Source organism: Dendropsophus ebraccatus, chromosome 15, assembly GCF_027789765.1.
Source record: "Dendropsophus ebraccatus isolate aDenEbr1 chromosome 15, aDenEbr1.pat, whole genome shotgun sequence".
NCBI classification, from domain to species: Eukaryota; Metazoa; Chordata; class Amphibia; order Anura; family Hylidae; genus Dendropsophus; species Dendropsophus ebraccatus.
This window is the reverse complement of record NC_091468.1, coordinates 65,407,679-65,431,049: the sequence shown is the minus strand read 5'-3', so window position 1 is coordinate 65,431,049 and position 23,371 is coordinate 65,407,679. Positions and strand designations below refer to the sequence as shown.

The following is a 23,371-nucleotide window of genomic DNA, read 5'->3' as shown; positions in this document are numbered from 1 at the left end:
CTTCAGGGGACTCACTGCACAAATTGTATTTAGACACACTGTGACTTGCTTAAGTTTGAAGAAGCAAAACACTTTAGCACCACAACGCACACTCCTATGGCAGCAGCCAGCTCTGTTTTGGTCTAAGGTGATGCTGGCATCTCCATGTACATGCTGGCAGCCAGAAAACAAACACAGAGTATATTGAGGACAGTGTACGTTTTGATGGGCCTGACCATAAGCAGAAATGTTTAAAGGGGTTTGTGACACAGTGAGACGTAGGCCACTTATCACATGTGTCCCCCAAGGGACACTCTAGGGACTCTGGGGAAGAAGGCAGAGAGTCCCAAAATGGCATAGCATCAGGAAGGTCTGGGTGACACATTCAGAGATGTGAATACTGACCAACATGATAGATAAGGGCTAATGTGATGGGTTCAACCATCTAAGGTCAACATCAACAATCTAAGGTCTATGGGGCTCTCCCAAATGACCAGCAACGAATGATGTCTTTGGTGATAGGGGTCTGATGGGGTATGATGGAAAACCCCTTTGTTTCGGGAGAGATAAGCCCTTACCCCTCCCCTACCAATGGCAGATACAGGATTGCTTGGCCGTGCCAAACGTTCCAGTGTATGGGGAGGACAGGCCATAGATGAGAGAGAGAATAGACATAGAACCCAATGTATAACAAGTCACAGTACCGGCACAGCAGAAACACTTTTTAGGAGATTAGTCCATACCAGGGATACACCTTTGCAGGTAAGTAGAAGCTAATAGAGATCAAGGGTAGTGCTCAGCTTAATGAGTCAAAAGGCTTCAACCAGAAACGGGGTCAGTGTTATGCACAATCCCCATTCTGGTCCAATAGGTCGTGGCCGTATCCATGGTTACCTGAACTTCAAGCAGCAGGAGCAACTGCACGCTTATCAGGTGAGGAGTTATCTTGACAAGTATGCCTTCATTTTGAAGTCGGATAATGTCAAGTCCCATCGAAGAACAGAAAAGAGAAGGAGATTTTAACTGCGCAAGTGGATCTTAGATAGAGGACAGGTATCCAAGAGGGTTCGGCAGATCCCAGGCCAATGTGGGACAAGATTTCTTGAGGGAAATTCCAGTCCACTTGATCATATGCCTTTTTCTCCATCTGTGTAGAGAAGCTAGAATTTTGCAGTGCACCTTATGGATCAAATTATTGTCAAGAATAGTGACATAATGAGCGTCTACCTTGGATGTGGTCTCCATGGATCACTTGTCGAAGATGACGAGTTAATTATGATAACATTTTTGCCAGGAGACTCCATTAAGAAGGGAAATGTGTCTATAGCTTGAACAGTGATGATGTCAGTATCCCCAAGAGGCCAAAGAAAAGGTGATGAGCAAGCAAGTTTGACGGCATGATGGCAGGCTCAAAAGGGATTCCTGGGAAACTGACAAGACCACCAACATAGAAAGATGCATAAACATGCTAAAACAGGTGTCAGAAAAGCTGACAGATCCTCTTTTAGTGTTAACTATCATTTTTCAAAAAGATCAAAAAGAACAACAACAAAAAAAGTGGAAACCATTCATGTGATAATACATAGAAGCGTAGAAAACACCAAATATAATCAAGGAAGGAGGGGTGAAGGGGGTGGTAGGGATTGTGAAGACCTTATAAGTCTATAGAAGAAGCTTTGCATCTCATAGAGGCGGTTGCGGTAAGGCCTCATTCACGTCTGTATATTTTTGCGGACTATATTTTGTGGCCGCATTTGTGCATCCACGATCTCCTAAAAAACATCTGTAGTGCGCATCCTTAGCGCATTTGTTTTGCTGAAATTGTACAGCGTAGTCAGTTTACTTAATAAAGGTGAGCTGGTTGTGTTGTGATTCATTGTTCATGAATTTGCAGATCCCGGAGGCTCTAATAGATTTAAATGGGTGAAACTACCTTTTTTTTTTTTTTTTTTTCTTTGTGGCATGAAAATGTAAAGCCAAAACATGGGGACATATGAATGGTCCTATTGAAAGCAATGTGTTCTAAATTTGGCCACAATTGCGGATCCATGTTTGCAGATGTGTTTTGTGGACACTAGAATGAGGCCTCAGGATATTAAAATTGTGTCTTTATACTCTGCAGAGCCTTGGGGGACTAAGTCTTTCGGAAAACCTTGTGTCGTCAGTGTCGGTGGTCAGCTTCTAGAACACATTCCTAGGCTGGGTTCACACTACGTATATTTCAGTCAGTATTGTGGTCCTCATATTGCAACCAAAACCAGGAGTGGATTGAAAACACAGAAAGGATCTATTCACACAATGTTGAAATTGAGTGGATGGCCGCCATATAATGGCAAATATTTGCTGTTATTTTAAAACAACGACTGTTATATTGAAATAATGGCCGTTATTTACTGTTATATGGCGGCCATTCACTCAATTTCCACATTGTGTTAACAGATCCTTTCTGTGTACTGACTGAAATATACGTAGTGTGAACCCAGCCCTAGACCTTGGAAGGCTGTGTTTGAGGTCATTTAAGTGAGATCAGAGATGTAGTTGCAGATCTAAGGTGGGCGCTGAAAGGGGTTGTCCAGGGAGCAGAATCCAATAGAAGAACAATGTCACCGCAAAATTGGCAGTATCATGCAGCTATTAGACATCAGGATATATACCTGCCTCCTCCAAGGCACACTTCCGAGGCGTGGACTCACAGAAAGTGAGCACTAGGGTGCAGAAGGCTTAAGTGCTCCTCTGCTCCCCTGATAACCTCTTTTAATCTCTCCTGTTTAGCTTAGAAGTCCGTTAAGTCCGGCTAAAAATACCATATTTGTGATAGTTGCAAAGCAGAGAGATGGTCATGGATCTGATCATCTGCTTATTTTGTTTCCCTTTCCCCACAGATGTATTGAAGTCTATAACCCATCATCCCAATTTTTTTTCCTGTTAACATAGGCAGATGAGTGCTTGTTTTTTGTGGGACAAGTTGTACTTTAAAAAATAAATGTAACGTTACTAAAAAGTGCTTAAAAATTCTCTATTCTGACCCCTATAACTTTAGTTTTTATTACTATTGTGTCTATGGAGCAGAGTGAGGGCTCATTTTATTGCCCTGTGATGAGTAGGTTTTATTGTAGTTTGATTTGGTTAAGATGGAACCGTTAAAGCAACTCTGTACCCACAATCTGACCCCCCCAAACCACTTGTACCTTTGGATAGCTGCTTTTAATCCAAGTTCTGTCCTTGGGTCCGTTCTGCAGGTAATGCAATTATTTTCCTAAAAAAACAACTTTTTAACTTGCAGCCCGTGCCAAATGGGAGTATCTGTGCCCTAACTTTGCACCACCCCTCCTTCCCTCCTCCCCACCCTCTTCATCATTAGGAATGCCACTGAAACATTTTCTACATGCTGAACATTGCACAGGTGGCCTAACGATCCAGCCCATATGCCGTGCTAACACAGGTGGGGAACAGGAGACAATCTGCCTGGAGCATTCCTAATGATAAGGAGGGTGGGGAGGAGGGACAGAGAGGTTGTGCAAAGTTAGGGCACAGAGTTTGGCACGGGCTGCAAGTTTAAAAGTTGTTTTTTAGGACAATAACTGCATCACCTGCCGAACGAACCCCAGGACAGATCTTGGATTAAAGGCAGCTATTCAAAGGTACAAGTGGTTTGGGGGGGTCAGATTGTGGGTACAGAGTCCCTTTAAGGTTGGGGTGTTTATTAAACTGTATTTTTCCACTGTTTATTAGTACCAAAAGGGGACTTTAACTTGCGGTCACTAAATCCCTGATATACAATGTTCATTTAGGATCAGATGAGGGAACAAAAACATGAAAGAAGGTGTGTACTTAGTAAGTCCAGTGAGCAATGGGCCTCCAACTGAAGATCCTAATACATACTACGGCTATGTTCCCACAATAGGATTTTAGCGTGAAATGAGGCTCATCTATTGATAATGACGGCCACAAATATTAATCATGATCGGTATTTGCAGCCATCGATAGATGGCCACCTTTTAAATGATGGCCCACTCTAAACATGTCGTGGAACCATCTATGGATGGATGTATAAAGGCCTCCTGACTTTCTCCCAACAAATAATGCATATGAATTTTTAACTGCCCAATTCTGTTGTTCCCGGGGAAATATGCTGCCCCCAGAGATGTGTGGAAGCAGCTTAACCCTTGGCCAAACCACTGTTCATGTGTAATGGGGGAATCAGGGGAGACACCTACTGTATCTGCCAGCTCATATGTATTTGGAAGAGTAATAAACTTACGTACCCTAAAACAGGCAGCACCAATCTACCAAAAAAGAGAAAAGAACAGCAGCAGATCTGCTAGTGAGGTGTATGATTTTTCGGAAGGAGAGAGAAATAAGTAGCTAGGTCCCAGTTTGTACTATGCACATGAGATCTGCTCAAATAGGATGGTCCTATAAATTAGAATATTGTGGTCCACATAAATCTGTAGATTTGGCGGCAAACAAAGATATGTAATCCCAGCTAAAGTGCTAGCTAGATCCATCCACATCTGACAAAACTCACATGGTGAAGTGCACCATGGGGGATTAAAGGGGGGTGAGTCATAATTTAAGACAATAAAGAGTAATATGCCCAGATCCCCCAATGCATCTTTAAGGGCCGCCTGGGCTCTGCATATGTAATGAATAATGGTGCATGAGTGAATCACACCGACTGTAAAATACACCGTAACTTTTCTAACAGTGCACACATTTAAGTCGAATGACCAGAAGGAAAAATGGGATGAGCAAATCCCAACTGTGTGAAATAGGCAACTGTGCGCATGGACTAATGAATATAAGGTTGGAGCGAAGATCCCCTGTGGGACATCACAACTCTATCGATTAGAACAAGCCTAGTTCTGGTATCCATACATTAAATGAATCATGAATAAACAATAATACAATATTATTACAGTTACTATTTACAGCTTCCTGATCACCCGAGGGCAGCAGCCAAGTTCCAACAAGATAGTAAAACCAGTGGTAGTAAGCAATGCGCACCGCTAGCTACAGTGCTTGCCGACAGCGTCCCTAGTAACTAGCTCGGCTGGCCACCGGGGAAGCGCCGACGGTGTCCCAGGTTACTCGGGCCAAGGTTGCGCCACTTTGTACTTTGACGTCCGACATTTGCCGACCCGGCTTGCTGACCCTTCTTGTATTTTGTTTTTGCAAAAGAAGAGCCCATGGAGCCTCATCAAAGAGTCTCAAAACAAAGGACCAGCCAGATATCCCTCAGGGAAGGACGTAGCCAAGGGGTGGCTCCTGTAAGGAAACCCCCAAAACCCCCATATTAAGTGGCCCTATAAGTCAACGTAATGACAAGGAAAAAACCAAGGCCAGGTATCCATCCACAGACAGCTGTTTCGGGGTGTTGCCCCTCATCCGTGTGAAGCAGGTTTCTGGCTAGGTGGGAGCAATGCCGAGTAGAGCTCAAGGAGACAAGCCAGAGACCACACTGCTGGCTTCTAGTTAAAGCGCTCAGTGCAGTGAAATCCTAGGTGTATTTCTTCTTGTATTCTATATAACAAAGAGCATTGTCTCCTGGTAAGCTGCAGAGCTGATTACATACCTGTACCTATAATGTTCCTACAAAACTAACCTGTTTTAGATTGATTTTGGTAGTTGCTAGTATCTGCCTCCCTTAAAGGGGTACTACAACGTGAGGTAAAAAATATATATAAACATTCTGGAGAACCACATAGCGTTGCTTACCTGTCTGACCCAGTCATAAAACTACCTAAAATCCATTAGTTTTGAGAGTCTTAGATCTGTATTTTGTCCCTACCTGTAACACCACACAGCACGCTATACTGTTTACCTGTAACACCACACAGCACGCTGTATTCTCTACCTGTAACACCACACAGCACGCTGTATTCTCTACCTATACCACCACACAGCGCTGTATTCTCTACCTGTAACACCACACAGCACGCTGTATTCTCTACCTATACCACCACACAGCGCTGTATTCTCTACCTGTAGCACAACACAGTACACTGTATTCTCTACCTGTAGCACAACACAGAACACTGCATTCTCTACCTGTAGCACCACACAGCACGCTGTATTCTCTACCTGTAACACCACACAGCACGCTGTATTCTCTACCTGTAACACCACACAGCACGCTGTATTCTCTACCTGTAACACCACACAGCACTGTATTCTCTACCTGTAACACCACACAGCACGCTGTATTCTCTACCTGTAACACCACACAGCACACTGTATTCTCTACCTGTAACACCACACAGCACGCTGTATTCTCTACCTGTAACACAACACAGCACGCTGTATTCTCTACCTGTAACACCACACAGCACACTGTATTCTCTACCTGTAACACCACACAGCACCCTGTATTCTCTACCTGTAAAACCACACAGCACTGTATTCTCTACCTGTAACACCACACAGCACGCTGTATTCTCTACCTGTAACACCACACAGCACACTGTATTTTCTACCTGTAACACCACACAGCACTGTATTCTCTACCTGTAACACCACACAGCACACTGTATTCTCTATCTGTAAAACCACACAGCACACTGTATTCTCTGCCTGTAACACCAAACAGCACACTGTATTCTCTACCTGTAACACCACACAGCACTGTATTCTCTACCTGTAACACCACACAGCACACTGTATTCTCTACCTGTAACACCACACAGCACGCTGTATTCTCTACCTGTAACACCAATCGGCACGTTGTATTCTCTACCTGTAACACCACACAGCACTCTGTATTCTCTACCTGTAACACCACACGGCACCCTGTATTCTCTACCTGTAACACCACACGGCACGCTGTATTCTCTACCTGTAACACCACACGGCACGCTGTATTCTCTACCTGTAACACCACACGGCACGCTGTATTCTCCACCTGCAACACCACACAGCACGCTGTATTCTCTACCTGTAACACACAGAACACTGTATTCTCTACCTGTAACACTACACAGCACGCTGTATTCTCTACCTGTAACACCACACAGCACACTGTATTCTCTACCTGTAACACCACACAGCACCCTGTATTCTCTACCTGTAAAACCACACAGCACTGTATTCTCTACCTGTAACACCACACAGCACGCTGTATTCTCTACCTGTAACACCACACAGCACACTGTATTTTCTACCTGTAACACCACACAGCACTGTATTCTCTACCTGTAACACCACACAGCACACTGTATTCTCTACCTGTAACACCACACAGCACGCTGTATTCTCTACCTGTAACACCACACGGCACGCTGTATTCTCCACCTGCAACACCACACAGCACACTGTATTCTCTACCTGTAACACCACACAGCACGCTGTATTCTCTACCTGTAACACACAGAACACTGTATTCTCTACCTGTAACACTACACAGCACGCTGTATTCTCTACCTGTAACACCACACAGCACACTGTATTCTCTACCTGTAACACCACACAGCACCCTGTATTCTCTACCTGTAAAACCACACAGCACTGTATTCTCTACCTGTAACACCACACAGCACGCTGTATTCTCTACCTGTAACACCACACAGCACACTGTATTTTCTACCTGTAACACCACACAGCACGCTGTATTCTCTACCTGTAACACCACACAGCGCGCTGTATTCTCTACCTGTAACACCACACAGCACACTGTATTCTCTACCTGTAACACCACACAGCACGCTGTATTCTCTACCTGTAACACCACACAGCGCGCTGTATTCTCTACCTGTAACACCACACAGCACGCTGTATTCTCTACCTGTAACACCACACAGCGCGCTGTATTCTCTACCTGTAACACCACACAGCACTGTATTCTCTACCTGTAACACCACACAGCACTGTATTCTCTACCTGTAACACCACACAGCACGCTGTATTCTCTACCTGTAACACCACACAGCACGTTGTATTCTCTACCTGTAACACCACACAGCGCACTGTATTCTCTACCTGTAACACCACACAGCACGCTGTATTCTCTACCTGTAACACCACACAGCACACTGTATTCTCTACCTGTAGCACCACACAGCACGCTGTATTCTTTACCTGTAACACCACACGGCACGCTGTATTCTCTACCTGTAGCACCACACAGCACGCTGTATTCTTTACCTGTAACACCACACGGCACGCTATATTCTCTACCTGTAACACCACACACCACACTGTATTCTTTACCTGTAACACCACACAGCACGCTGTATTCTCTACCTGTAACACCACACAGCACACTGTATTCTCTACCTGTAACACCACACAGCACGCTGTATTCTCTACCTGTAACACCACACAGCACGCTGTATTCTCTACCTGTAACACCACACAGCACTCTGTATTCTCTACCTGTAACACCACACAGCACACTGTATTCTCTACCTGTAACACCACACAGCACGCTGTATTCTCTACCTGTAACACCACACGGCACGTTGTATTCTCTACCTGTAACACCACACAGCGCACTGTATTCTCTACCTGTAACACCACACAGCACGCTGTATTCTCTACCTGTAACACCACACGGCACGCTGTATTCTCCACCTGCAACACCACACAGCACACTGTATTCTCTACCTGTAACACCACACAGCACGCTGTATTCTCTACCTGTAACACACAGAACACTGTATTCTCTACCTGTAACACTACACAGCACGCTGTATTCTCTACCTGTAACACCACACAGCACACTGTATTCTCTACCTGTAACACCACACAGCACCCTGTATTCTCTACCTGTAAAACCACACAGCACTGTATTCTCTACCTGTAACACCACACAGCATGCTGTATTCTCTACCTGTAACACCACACAGCACACTGTATTTTCTAGCTGTAACACCACACAGCAGTGTATTCTCTACCTGTAACACCACACAGCACGCTGTATTCTCTACCTGTAACACCAGACAGCACGCTGTATTCTCTACCTGTAACACCACACGGCACGCTGTATTCTCCACCTGCAACACCACACAGCACACTGTATTCTCTACCTGTAACACCACACAGCACGCTGTATTCTCTACCTGTAACACACAGAACACTGTATTCTCTACCTGTAACACTACACAGCACGCTGTATTCTCTACCTGTAACACCACACAGCACACTGTATTCTCTACCTGTAACACCACACAGCACCCTGTATTCTCTACCTGTAAAACCACACAGCACTGTATTCTCTACCTGTAACACCACACAGCACGCTGTATTCTCTACCTGTAACACCACACAGCACACTGTATTTTCTACCTGTAACACCACACAGCACTGTATTCTCTACCTGTAACACCACACAGCACACTGTATTCTCTACCTGTAACACCACACAGCACGCTGTATTCTCTACCTGTAACACCACACGGCACGTTGTATTCTCTACCTGTAACACCACACAGCATGCTGTATTTTCTACCTGTAACACCACACAGCACGCTGTATTCTTCACCTGCAACACCACACAGCACACTGTATTCTCTACCTGTAACACCACACAGCACGCTGTATTCTCTACCTGTAACACACAGAACACTGTATTCTCTACCTGTAACACCACACAGCACGCTGTATTCTCTACCTGTAACACCACACAGCACACTGCATTCTCTACCTGCAACACCACACAGCACGCTGTATTCTCTACCTGTAACACCACACAGCACGCTGTATTCTCTCTCTGTAACACCACACAGCACACTGTATTCTCTGCCTGTAACACCACACAGCACGCTGTATTCTCTACCTGTAACACCACACAGCACGCTGTATTCTCTACCTGTAACACCACACAGCACGCTGTATTCTCTCTCTGTAACACCACACAGCACACTGTATTCTCTGCCTGTAACACCACACAGCACGCTGTATTCTCTACCTGTAACACCACACAGCACTGTATTCTCTACCTGTAACACCACACAGCACGCTGTATTCTCTCTCTGTAACACCACACAGCACACTGTATTCTCTGCCTGTAACACCACACAGCACGCTGTATTCTCTACCTGTAACACCACACAGCACGCTGTATTCTCTACCTGTAACACCACACAGCACACTGTATTCTCTGCCTGTAACACCACACAGCACTGTATTCTCTATCTGTAACACCACACAGCACTGTACTCTCTACCTGTAACACCACACAGCACACTGTATTCTCTATCTGTAACACCACACAGCACACTGTATTCTCTACCTGTAACACCACACAGCACTCTGTATTCTCTACCTGTAACACCACACAGCACTGTATTCTCTACCTGTAACACCACACAGCGCGCTGTATTCTCTACCTGTAACATAACACAGCACGCTGTATTCTCTACCTGTAACACCACACAGCACGTTGTATTCTCTACCTGTAACACCCCACAGCGCACTGTATTCTCTACCTGTAACACCACACAGCACGCTGTATTCTCTACCTGTAACACCACGCGGCACGCTGTATTCTCTACCTGCAACACCACACAGCACACTGTATTCTCTACCTGTAACACCACACAGCACGCTGTATTCTCTACCTGTACCACCACACAGCGCTGTATTCTCTACCTGTAACACCACACAGCACACTGTATTCTCTACCTGTAACACCACACAGCGCACTGTATTCTCTACCTGTAACACCACACAGCACACTGTATTCTCTACCTGTAACACCACACAGCACGCTGTATTCTCTACCTGTAACACCACACAGCGCACTGTTTTCTCTACCTGTAACACCACACAGCACTCTGTATTCTCTACCTGTAACAACACACAACACTGTATTATCTACCTGTAACACCACACAGCACAATTTATTCTCTACCTGTAACACCACACAGCACGCTGTATTCTCTACCTGTAACACCACACAGCACACTGTATTCTCTACCTGTAACACCACACAGCACGCTGTATTCTCTACCTGTAACACCACACAGCGCGCTGTATTCTCTACCTGTAACACCACACAGCACACTGTATTCTCTACCTGTAACACCACACAGCACGCTGTATTCTCTACCTGTAACACCACACAGCGCGCTGTATTCTCTACCTGTAACACCACACAGCACGCTGTATTCTCTACCTGTAACACCACACAGCGCGCTGTATTCTCTACCTGTAACACCACACAGCGCGCTGTATTCTCTACCTGTAACACCACACAGCACTGTATTCTCTACCTGTAACACCACACAGCACACAGTTACTACCTGTAACACCACACAGCACGTTGTATTCTCTACCTGTAACACCACACAGCGCACTGTATTTTCTACCTGTAACACCACACAGCGCACTGTATTTTCTACCTGTAACACCACACAGCACGCTGTATTCTCTACCTGTAACACCACACAGCACGCTGTATTCTCTACCTGTAACACCACACAGCACTGTATTCTCTACCTGTAACACCACACAGCACACTGTATTCTCTACCTGTAACACCACACAGCGCACTGTATTTTCTACCTGTAACACCACACAGTGCTGTATTCTCTACCTGTTAACACCACACAACACTGTATTCTCTACCTGTAACACCACACAGCACGCTGTATTCTCTACCTGTAACACCACACAGCGCACTGTATTCTCTACCTGTAACACCACACAGTGCTGTATTCTCTACCTGTAACACCACACAGCACTCTGTATTCTCTACCTGTAACAACACACAACACTGTATTATCTACCTGTAACACCACACAGCACAATTTATTCTCTACCTGTAACACCACACAGCACGCTGTATTCTCTACCTGTAACACCACACAGCACGCTGTATTCTCTACCTGTAACACCACACAGCACGCTGTATTCTCTACCTGTAACACCACACAGCACGCTGTATTCTTTACCTGTAACACCACACAGCACTGTATTCTCCCCCTGTAACACCACACAGCACACTGTATTCTCCCCCTGTAACACCACACAGCACACTGTATTCTTTACCTGTAATGCCAGCATTGGAATCAAGTAAAGAATTTTTTACATTTTATTTGGTCAGTGCTGCCCTTCTTGTCCTCATCTTCACGCACGGATTGTGATCAAGCATCTTTAGTCTTTGAAGTTTTCCCCCACAATAAGGATTTTATTCAACATTATGTCAGGGTGTGTTTACACAGACAGATTTATTTAACAGACATCTGACAGATTTTTAAAGCCAAAGCCAGACTATAAACGGAGAACAGGTAATAAAGGAAAGACTGAGATTTTTCATCTTTTCAAATCCATTCTTGGCTTTGGCTGCAACACAGTGTGCAGCTGTGACCGGTAACTTTCTAGATGGTACTGTGTGACACCACTACTGTGGTGGTCGGTCGGTGGAATATAGCTCAGCAAGGTGGTAGGTTGTCGTGACGCCAGTGCTAACTCAGCACACAGGTATGGAGGCACACCTGCTTTTAGTTTTTTGTGGTTGGCTATACTTTTCCCCAATGGTCGGTGACCTGCCCAGTTGTGATGGGTCCCTTGGACGCTTATCACAGTGGTCCAGAGTGGAGTTATGAGTATGACCCACTCGGACTGTCTGCACCGCCACCCACAGAAAGGTGAGATGACCCAAGGATGGTGTAGCCTGTGTGTAAGTGCTGGTGCAATAACCACTGAGTCCCAGTAGAATAAATAAACTTGTTCTTTACTGGTAAATTTTCCGTGATATAAGTGAATGGTGTAAGACAATCTTGACTTTACTAGATCTGCACCGAGAGCTGTTTGAGGTAGAAAGTACAATTGCACTTCTGGCTTGCTTGTGTGTTGAAAAGAGTAGAGAGAGTTCAGAGGAGTGGAGAGGAGTAGGTCGTGAGAGTCCCAACCCAATGTAGTACTGTGCTCTGCCAGAACTTTAGAAGAAGAATACTTGAAAGAAGAAAAATTCTTGTTCCTGTGTTTTGACCTTTGTCTCTGTACCACCTTTTGTACTGTAGTGTCTAGTTACCTGTCCTATCAGGGTGACACAAGCCCCAGTCCTAGTTACCTAAGTTGATCGAAGTGTCCAAGGGTGTCTTGGTATCACCTGCGTTGCGAGATAAAGTACATAGGCTTTTAGCTGCTTCATTACCACATTTTTCCTTATAGTACAAGGCTTTTGCAATTACGCTGGATATACTGTTTATGCCGTTGTTTGTGCGGGTGGGATTGGCACAACCTGCTTTAAAGAAGCAGTTCAGTTTTGGGTTTTTTTGGCCCCCCGGGTAGCCACTGTCATGTATACTTACAGAAGATGATCGGTGTCCCATTCCCGTCGGTCAGTTCCCGTCCCGCGGTGCCGTTCAAATCGGGCGCGCTCACGTCCGCCGGCGCTGTGACGCCTCTTCTCTCCCTGGTAATTTGAACGCCGGAAGTCACACACTTCCATAGCGAATGCATGGAAGCGAGTGACTTCCGGCGTATAATCACTGGTGAGAGAAGAGGACTCGCAGCCGGCGGACGTGAGCGCGCCCGATTTGAACGGCACCGCGGGACGGGAACTGACCGACGGGATCGGGACACCGATCATCTTCTGTAAGTATACATGAAAGCGGCTACCCGGGGGGGGCGAAAAAAAAAAAAAACTGAACTGCTTCTTTAATCCTCTGTTCTTCTGATCCTCATTATTTCTTTGCATTACTGCATCAATTCATTGCAGTACTGCATCATTTTTGTGAAGATGCTTTAGTATTGCAACAGTACTGATATGAAACTCCAACATGTGTGAACATAGCTCTACTCTCACTGGTGACTATTGCTTTTTTCACTCCTTGTCTGCTCAGGTGTAAGCTGGAGGGGCTGGTCAGAGACAATGAATCACTCAGGATGTGGAAGACAAGATCCAGCTATGTTGTCAGGAACTTACCTGACATGGCTCCAGCGGTGTCTTCTTCTGGCTCAGCCGTCTCTCCGCCCGCCGGAGCCGAGTGACGTCACGGAGACCCGACGGCGTCCCTAGTAACCGGGGGTGCCGTGGTCTCACGTGACAGTCAGCCGGCCCGCCGGCACAGCTGATGCGGCTCCTGTGCAGGCTGAGTGACAGATAGCTCTGCCACTCGGCCTGCAGCGCCGCAGCTGTATTGTTGCTGGAATGAGGAGACCGGACCAATCAGTGTCTGGTCCCGGCTCCTGATCCAGTATAAAGTAAAGTTAGAGCCAGTTGGTTATCACTGGCTATTAGGTTCATTCTGATCCCAGCTCCCCCCGTCCTATTCCTGCGAACCCCCTCCTAATTCCTTCTGCCTGACTTACTCGTGTTCTGACCTCCGCCTGACTTTTGACTATCCCTTGTGTTACTGATTGTGTACTGCGTTGCCCGTGTGGTTTGACCCGGATTGTTCTACTATTCTATATTGTGTTTGTTTGTCCGTCTTGTTCTGTATTTCACTTACGCAGCATAGGGAACGCCTTCGTGGTTGTCCGCGACCGTTTAGGGTCGACCGAGGCAAGTAGGTAGGGTCAGTGGGTGGGTTCAGATCCAGGGCCCACTGTCTCTGTCCTGTCTGTGCTTGCCAGTCCTGATAATGTCTCCTGTGACATCCGCCGTGCCCCCTGTCAAGTCTACATCACCAGCCGGTGCTCAGCAAACAAACTCAATGTAAGACAGAGGTCTCCTTCCTGGGGGGGGGTAGGTAGGAGACCTTTTTAAATGATAAGAAGCTACCTACTGTATATTATGGAGAAGTGTTCCTGGGCAAACAGATTTAAACCTATGAGGAAGATATAAAGCAAAGTGACTGCCAGGAACATTTCTTCTGCCAATTGTACCACCAAAAAGGTGTCCCAGAGTCTCTCTAAGGCCCTGGCTCCAAGTGCAGAGAAGATACACAGCCTAAAAGAAAAAAAAAAAAAAAACATATAATACTTTTTTGCTTGGCAGGGTTCCACCTTATCAGGTAAGAGGGGATCTACTTTAAATACCCTGCATTCCCAGGTCAGCTTCTCTTTCAGCTGTATGTGCACCTTTGGGACGTGCATGCAGTTAATAAAGCCATGTCTTCCCTGAGCTGCTACTTCCTCTTGTAGGCTATAGGCTGCTTTAGGTCTGTGACTGGGAGCAGTACAGAACAGCAGCGCTCTGGTGGCAGCATCACAATGATGTATCTCCATAGTAAGAATAGGAAGCAGATGCTTCTGGAAATGTATAAACCAAAAGCTGGGTATAACTACGTGGGAGTGTTTCCCTACCCAGGATGAGACTGTCCAGCCAGTGCTGACAGTGCCAGACTATGCAAGGACAAACCCCTTTCACAAAGGGAATGGAATCACCCGGTTTCAATTATTTCATAAAATTCCTTTGGGAATATCAAAGGAATGGCACATGGCACAGCTCTAAGAAAAGAATCTCCAGAATTGTAATTTCATGGGGATTACACATCTCTACTAAAACAGACATGGGTCCACCGATCCTCTTTGACCTTTAACACCAAAATAATCCATCTCCTATGCATTTGGGTAGACATGCTTGTAGGAGAGTATATAGGAAGTGAGGAGGCACATTTGGGGGTTATGAAGCACTTTACTTTACCTTAAAGGGGTTATCCAGTGCTACAAAACATGGCCACTTTTCCCCCCTCTCTTGTCTCCAGTTCAGATGTGGTTTCCAAATAAGCTCCATTACTTCAATGGGACTGAGTTCCAAACCCCACCCAATCTGGAGACAAGAGCGGGGAAAAAAGTGGCCATGTTTTTGTAGCGCTGGATAACCCCTTTAAGCTTTTGCCAAATGTGGGGGCAACCACAGAGAGTTCCACACTGGGTGCAATTCAACTGAAAGCTGGTCTGGGATATGCCCTGAAGGTGGTGGCCCCTTCCAGAAAATGCACCCACTACAATACCAATACTGTTTGGGAATGGTATGAGGGACATGACAAAGGGTTCCAGGTTGTCTGAACCTCAGAATTCCCCAACCAAACTTAAATTAGGTATTTAAAGGGGTATTCCACTCAAACATAACTTTTGATATGTTTCTGCCCATGGTGAGACTAACAATTCCTTCCATACTTGTTATTATGTATTCAGTCTCCTTCCCCCAGTTTTGAGCTGCTGCTGAAAACTCTGTGTGAGTTTTTTTCTTCTGCCTGCCAGGGACCTGTTTACATCAGCTGTCTAAGAAAGGAGGGGGAGGAGGGAGAGATGGAGAGAGAGGCTCAAACGGAGATTTCTGTGTCTTCAGCAGAAAGCAGCAGCTCAGAACTGGGGGAAGGAGACTGAATAGATAATAACAAATATGGAAGGAGTTGTTAGTGTCACCATGGACAGCAACATATGAAAGGTTATGTTTGAGTGGAATACCCCTTTAAGTCTTATTCATGGTCACATCTTGCAACTTACAAAAACTACAACAAGGGTAAGGAACCTATTTATTTCCATTTGGTTATTTATGACATCATTTGTGAGTCTGATAACGCACTGACATATACAGTGGCCAGGCTCAGACTGGCAGACGGGCCAGGACCTGCACGGCGTACAAGAGTGTGGAATGCAGTGTCACATAGCTTTCGAAGGGGGCGCTGTCGCTCCTATGCAAATGCTGGCCCCAGCTGTGGCTGCGTGGGTGTAGGTTCACTTGGGCACATGTCACAGTGGCCAGGAGTGGTGTTGGAACCCACCCCCAGACAAACAGGTACTGCATTAGAGGTCTGGATAGCCCAAGTGTAACCTGGTGTATAGGTGCGGGCACGAGAAAAGACTAACCAGAGTCCAATGACTTAACCAGGAGAACTCGGTTTACTGATATAAACTTCATTGCAATACAAGTCAAGTACACCTTGGTAACTGCAGGTTCAGGCAAGAGGTAGTAAGAAGAAGGTTGTGACAGCAGGGTAGAGGAACGTCTTGAGGGCCCTGTCCAATGTAGCAATGTACTCTGCCGGGATAGCGGAATACAGAACAGAAATAGAAGAAAAAGGAGATACTCGTACTCGCGTATATTTTTGATAATCTGACCGCCTTTTGTCCTGTAGTGTCATGTTACCTGTCCTGCTAGGGTAGTACGAGGTCCCAGGTCCCTGCGTTGGGTTGAACAGACTTTCCAAGACTTCCCAGAGCAGCCATGCATTGCAGTAGTATACATCAGTTTTCACCCTATTTGTCCTACTGGAGCCACTACCTAACTCCAGGTGACTGCCCTGTGTGTTACAGAAGGTATCCCTGGCATGGACAAGGGTTTCCTCAGAAGACGCAACTACCTCCTAAGGTCTCTAGCACGGCTTGCTAGTAGTAGTAGTAAGTTGCATAAAAGAATAAGTCTCTTGGTCCCTAACAAGGGTCCTGGCCTAAGCCAGGCCCTGGCTTCACTGCAGCAGGAACTGTGCTCTCTGTGTCTGTCTCTCAGCCCTGACTCAACTAGAAGACCCTCCCACCAGGCACTAGCTCTTTTTTATAGTAGCCTGTGATTGGTGTGGCTGTGTGTGGGTAAGAGAGAATAAAGAGGATAGGCAGAAAAGTGAGGGAAACAAGCCTGCACCTGGAATAGGAGGAAACATAACATGTGACAAACAGTAGTTAACCCATTACTTCCTTCAGCTGTGTATAGTACAGTACATACAATACAACAGTGACACCTAGTGGGGAAAAACACATAATACAATCTCCTTCATCCCCTTTTGTGTGAACCTGAGAGAGTTACTTTACCCAGATTACCTAGGGACACTATGGGGGGATTTACGTAGACTGGCGTACAAGTACTCTGGTCTTATATTGAGCCCCGCCCCCTTTTTCCAGGCAAGATTCGCTAAGAGGCGCATGCCTCTTGGTGAATCCGGCCGGCTGGGCACCCGGCATACCAGCAGGGGTAGATTTGCGTCATGATTTACGCCCACCTTACCACACACCCCAAAGCTCCGCCAGCCTGCCCATCGGGCGAGCTGGGCGTACGGGAGGCGTACACCAGGGAGAAGGGGTGAATCTGCACCTTCTCACTGGTGTACGCCTCTGGCGTACCTTTCATAAATGTCCCTCTATATGTGCTATTTGGAGCCCTGCAGGTTAAAACTATCCCAGGTCATGGTTCCGGAGTATTATTGTGTCTTTGGTGCTACTTGCCTCCACAAGAGACACATGCAAACAGCAGAGCTGAGTTGTAAATGTAGTAAAGGTGCCATCATCACCCATCATATAAAGGTGCCATCACTCATTATGTAAGTGCGTCATCACCCATCATATAAAAGTCTCATTACCCATCATATATAGGTGTCATTACTCATCATATAAGTGTAAGTGCCTACCGTATATACTCCTCCAAGTGTACACACGGCAAACACCTGCTCTGTAGATATTAAAATTTTTTTTTTTTTTTTTTGAAAAAGTGAGAATCTTAGCAAACTATTTGATCAAACAGAGTGTACCATGTCGCCACATTAAGGTGTCCCCAGAGACAAGGCCCCTACTCTAGCATTGCTATATTTTAATTTTTAAGATCTACAGAGCAGGTGTTTGCCGTGTGTACACTGGGAGGAGTATATACGGTAAGCCCTTGCACCTGTGGGTTGCTGTTGCACCTTCTGTTTTTTGTCTGTACTTAAGCCACAAGCAGCGTGCAACCTGCAGTGTGAACAGAGTCATAGATGTGCTGCCAAAATTACCCTTTTTTTCTAATCATATGAGTGTCATATGGTGTGTCATCACCCATCATATAAAAGTGTCATTACCCATCATATATAGGTGTCATCACTTATCATATATAGGTGTCATCACCCATCATATAAAAGTGTCATTACCCATCATATATAGGTGTCATCACTCATCATATATAGGTGCCATCACCCATCATATGTAGGTAAGATCCCTCTTCATATATAGGTGTCATCACCCATCATATGTAGGTGCTATCACCCGTCATATAAAGGTCATCACTCATGATATAAAGGTGTCCTCACCAATCATATATAGGTGTCATCACTTAACATATAAAGGTGTCATCACACACCATATAAAGGTGTTATCAGCAATCATATAAAGGTGTCATCACCCATCATATATAGGTGCCATCACTCATCATATATAAGTGTCATCACCCATCATATAAAGGTGTCATCACTCATCATATATGTGTCATCACCCATCATATATAGGTGTCATCACCCATCATATATAGGTGTCATCACCCATCATATAAAGGTGTCATAACCCATCATATATAGGTGTCATCACCCATCATATATAGGTGTCATCACCCATCATATAAAGGTGTCATAACCAATCATATAAAGGTGTCATCACCCATCATATATAGGTGCCATCACTCATCATATATAAGTGTCATCACCCATCATATATAGGTGTTATCACCCATCATATGTAAGTGTGATCACTCATCATATATAGGTGTCATCACCCATCATGTAAAGGTGCTATCACCCGCCATATAAAGGAGTCATAACTCATGATATAAAGGTGTCCTCACCCATCATATATAGGTGTCATCACTTATCATATAAAGGTGTCATCACACACCATATAAAGGTGTCATCACCAATCATATAAAGGTGTCATCACTCATCATATATAAGTGTCATCACCCATCATATATAGGTGTCATCACCCATCATATATAGGTGTCATCACCCATCATATAAAGGTGTCAAAACCCATCATATATAGGTGTCATCACCCATCATATATAGGTGTCATCACTCATCATATAAAGGTGTAATCACCCATCATATAGTGTGTCATCACCCATCATATAAAGGTGCCATCACTCATCATATATAAGTGTCATCACTCATCATATATATGTGTGTGTCATCACCCATCATATATAGGTGTCATTACCCATCATATAAAGGTGCCATCACCCATCATATAAAGGTGTCATCACCCATCATATATAAGTGTAATCACCCATCATATATAGGTGTCATCACCCATCATATATAAGTGTCATCACCCATCATATATAGGTGTCATCACCCATCATATAAAGGTGTCATCACCCATCATATAAAGGTGTCATCACCCATCATATAAAGGTGTCATCATCCATAATATATAGGTGTCATCACCCATCATATAAAGGTGTCATCACTCATCATATAAAGGTGTCATCACTCATGATATAAAGGTGTCCTCACCCATCATATATAGGTGTCATCACTTATCATATAAAGGTGTCATCACACATCATATAAAGGTGTCATCACCAATCATATAAAGGTGTCATCACTCATCATATATAAGTGTCATCACCCATCATATATAGGTGTCATCACCCATCATATAAAGGTGTCATAACCCATCATATTGTCATGGCCGCGGCGGCGTCCAGTGCTCCGGGCCGCCGCCGCGACCGCCCTCTATCCCGCGCAGCTGCCGGGGTCCCGGTGCAGGGACCCGGCGCTGCGGTCTGTTCGGCCCCGGGGGGCGCCTCACCTCGTCCCGCTCCGCTCTCCGTCTGTGCCGGCCGGCGCGCGCGTCCCCGCCTCCTCGGGCGCGCGCGCGCCGGCTGGCTCAGATTTAAAGGGCCAGTCCATCCCTAATTGGTAGTTGCACCCTATCACTCCCTATAAATCCCAGCATGCCCTGTCCCTCGTGTTGGAGCCTCTACATGCTTCCCATAGCGTTTGGCCCAGCTCCCTGTTGTTCCTGATTCCTATCCGCTACCTGGTCCCTAGTCCTTGATCCTGGTTCCTGTTCCCCTGTGACACCTTTGCTCCTGTGTTCAGCCTGTCACCTGCGGTTACGCCCACAGACCTCTGCCCGCACCATCTCCTGCCTACTGCTCCTGCCACGCCTCGCCTGCCGTCACTAGCAACCAAGCCAGGGGTAGCGACCTGGGGGTCGCCTGCCGCAGCAAGTCCATCCCGCCTTGCGGCGGGCTCTGGTGAAAACCAGTGGCCCCTTAGACTCCGCTCCCTGGTGAGGTTAGTGCCATCGCTGGTGACGGTCCAGTGGATCCACTACTCCAGGCGACACAGTAGGCTCCAACCATGGATCCCGGCGAGGTGCCTGATATCCGCGAAGTAGCCCGAGTGGTTGCCCTACAGGCTCAACAGATCCAGCAACAGTCACAGCTGATCCAACAACTGACTGCAGCCGTACAGCAGCATACCACAGCTCAGCAGTCATCACCTCCTGCAGCCTCTTCTAAACTACGACTGGCTCTCCCAAGCAAATATGAAGGTGACCCCAAGTTGTGCAGAGGATTTCTGACCCAATGCACTATGTATATCGAACTTCTAAGCAGTCAGTTTGCCACCGAGCGCTCTAAAGTGGCGTTCATTATCAGCCTATTGGAAGGTAGAGCTCTGGCCTGGGCCACACCTCTATGGGACCGTAATGATCCGGTTGCTGCCAATCTCCGAATCTTCCTGGTCGAGTTCCGCTCTGTCTTTGAGGAACCTGCCCGTGCGTCTTCGGCTGAGACTGCTCTCCTCAATCTATCCCAAGGTACTTCCTCCGTTGGTGATTACGCCATCCAGTTCCGCACCCTGGCTGCGGAACTAGACTGGAATGAGGCCGCTCTGATTGCCACCTTTAAAAAGGGCCTGTCCAGTCAAGTGAAGGATGTGCTCGCTGCCCGAGACCTGCCTACCTCTTTGAACGAACTCATCCTACTGGCTACCAGAGTCTACACCAGGTTTTCCGAGAGAGTGGAGGAGGTCCGGCAAGAACGGCGTCTGAGTCTGCCCCGTCGCCATCCTCGGCTGGCACCGGTGTTCCAGAATCCCGTTGCTCCTATGTCCCAGTCGTCTCCAGAGGTTCCTATGCAGGTGGAACGTGCTCGCCTGACGACTGAGGAGAGGACCCGTCGACTGGACCTGAATCTCTGCCTCTATTGCGGAGGCGCTGATCACTATCGGCAGAGATGTCCCCAACGTCCTCAGCGTCCGGGAAACGCTCGCACCTAGGTCCGGTGGGAGAGGCCTCCCTAGGTGTAAATGCCACCTCTCCAAGGTTGACTATGCCCGTCTCCATCCAGACACCCTCAGGGCAAGTTTTCCAGACTACTGCCCTCATCGACTCTGGCGCTGCTGGCAGTTTCATTTCTGCTTCGTTGGTCCAAAGATGGCGGTTACCCGTGATCCAGCTAGCCCAACCCCGGTCTATCTCTTCGGTTACGGGGGAGATTCTTACCGAAGCTGTGCACTTCCAGACGGCACCCCTAGTCCTCCAGGTGGGCGCCTTACATCAGGAGAAGATCTCCTTCTATGTCTTGCGCCACTCCTCTTCCAACATCCTGCTGGGTCTTCCTTGGCTACAATTACATACCCCTAAGCTGGACTGGAGAACTGGGGAGGTTCTCAGCTGGGGCCAGGACTGTCATAACCTGTGTCTGAGATCTCCGCAACCCAAGTGCTCTACGAGGTCACCCGCTTATGTCAAGCCTCTATCCGGACTACCGGAGGACTACCAAGACTTTGCTGATGTTTTCTCGGCCAAGGAGGCGGACTCTCTACCACCTCATCGGGCCTATGATTGCCCTATAGACCTTCTTCCAGGGGCTTCTCCTCCACGTGGTCGAGTATACCCTCTCTCTGTGCCCGAGATTGAAGCCATGTCCTCCTACATCCGGGAGAACTTACAGAAGGGCTTCATCCGTAAATCCACGTCTCCCGCTGGCACTGGATTTTTCTTTGTTCAGAAGAAGGACGGTTCCCTCCGCCCCTGCATAGACTACCGGGGCTTGAATAAGGTGACTGTTAAGAACCGCTATCCTCTTCCGCTTATTCCTGAACTATTCGATCGTCTTCGTCGAGCTAGGATCTTCTCCAAGCTGGATCTCAGGGGAGCGTATAACTTGATCCGTATTCGTAAAGGAGACGAATGGAAGACCGCTTTCAACACCAGAGATGGGCACTACGAATATCTGGTCATGCCATTCGGCCTATGCAATGCCCCAGCGGTCTTCCAGGAATTCGTGAACGATATCTTCCGAGACCTCCTCTATGTCTGCGTCATTGTCTATTTGGAAGACATTTTGGTCTTCTCCCCAGACCAGCAGACTCATGTGGCGCAAGTGCGCCAGGTCCTACGAAGACTACGAGCCAATCATCTATACGCCAAGCTTGAGAAGTGCATTTTCCATCAGCGCAGTCTTCCATTTCTTGGCTATATCGTCTCCGACCAGGGTCTACAAATGGATCTGGCCAAGCTCTCAGCTGTCCTCCAATGGCCACGCCCAGTGGGACTTAGAGCTATTCAACGTTTCCTTGGATTCGCCAACTATTATCGGCAATTCATCCTTCACTTCTCTACCCTGGTCGCACCCATAGTGGCCCTCACTAAGAAGAGGGCGGACCCCAGACGTTGGCCTCCAGAGGCCGAACAAGCCTTCAATAGCCTTAAGTCTGCCTTTGCCTCTGCTCCTGCTCTAGTCCGCCCGGATGTCTCCAGGCCGTTTTCTCTCGAGGTCGATGCTTCTTCTGTGGGCGCAAAGGGACAC

General features: G+C 46.7%; 1 protein-coding gene across 1 annotated transcript in view; it reads left to right on the top strand.

Annotated features, from left to right (window-relative positions):
* Positions 1-867: 867 nt before the first annotated feature.
* RGS17 (regulator of G protein signaling 17) overlaps positions 868-23,371 on the top strand; it is a 79,923-nt gene continuing 57,419 nt past the window's right edge. The window contains exon 1 of the mRNA XM_069954619.1: positions 868-912. The gene's annotated coding sequence lies outside the window, so the exon portion shown is untranslated. The remainder of the gene's footprint in view (positions 913-23,371) is intronic.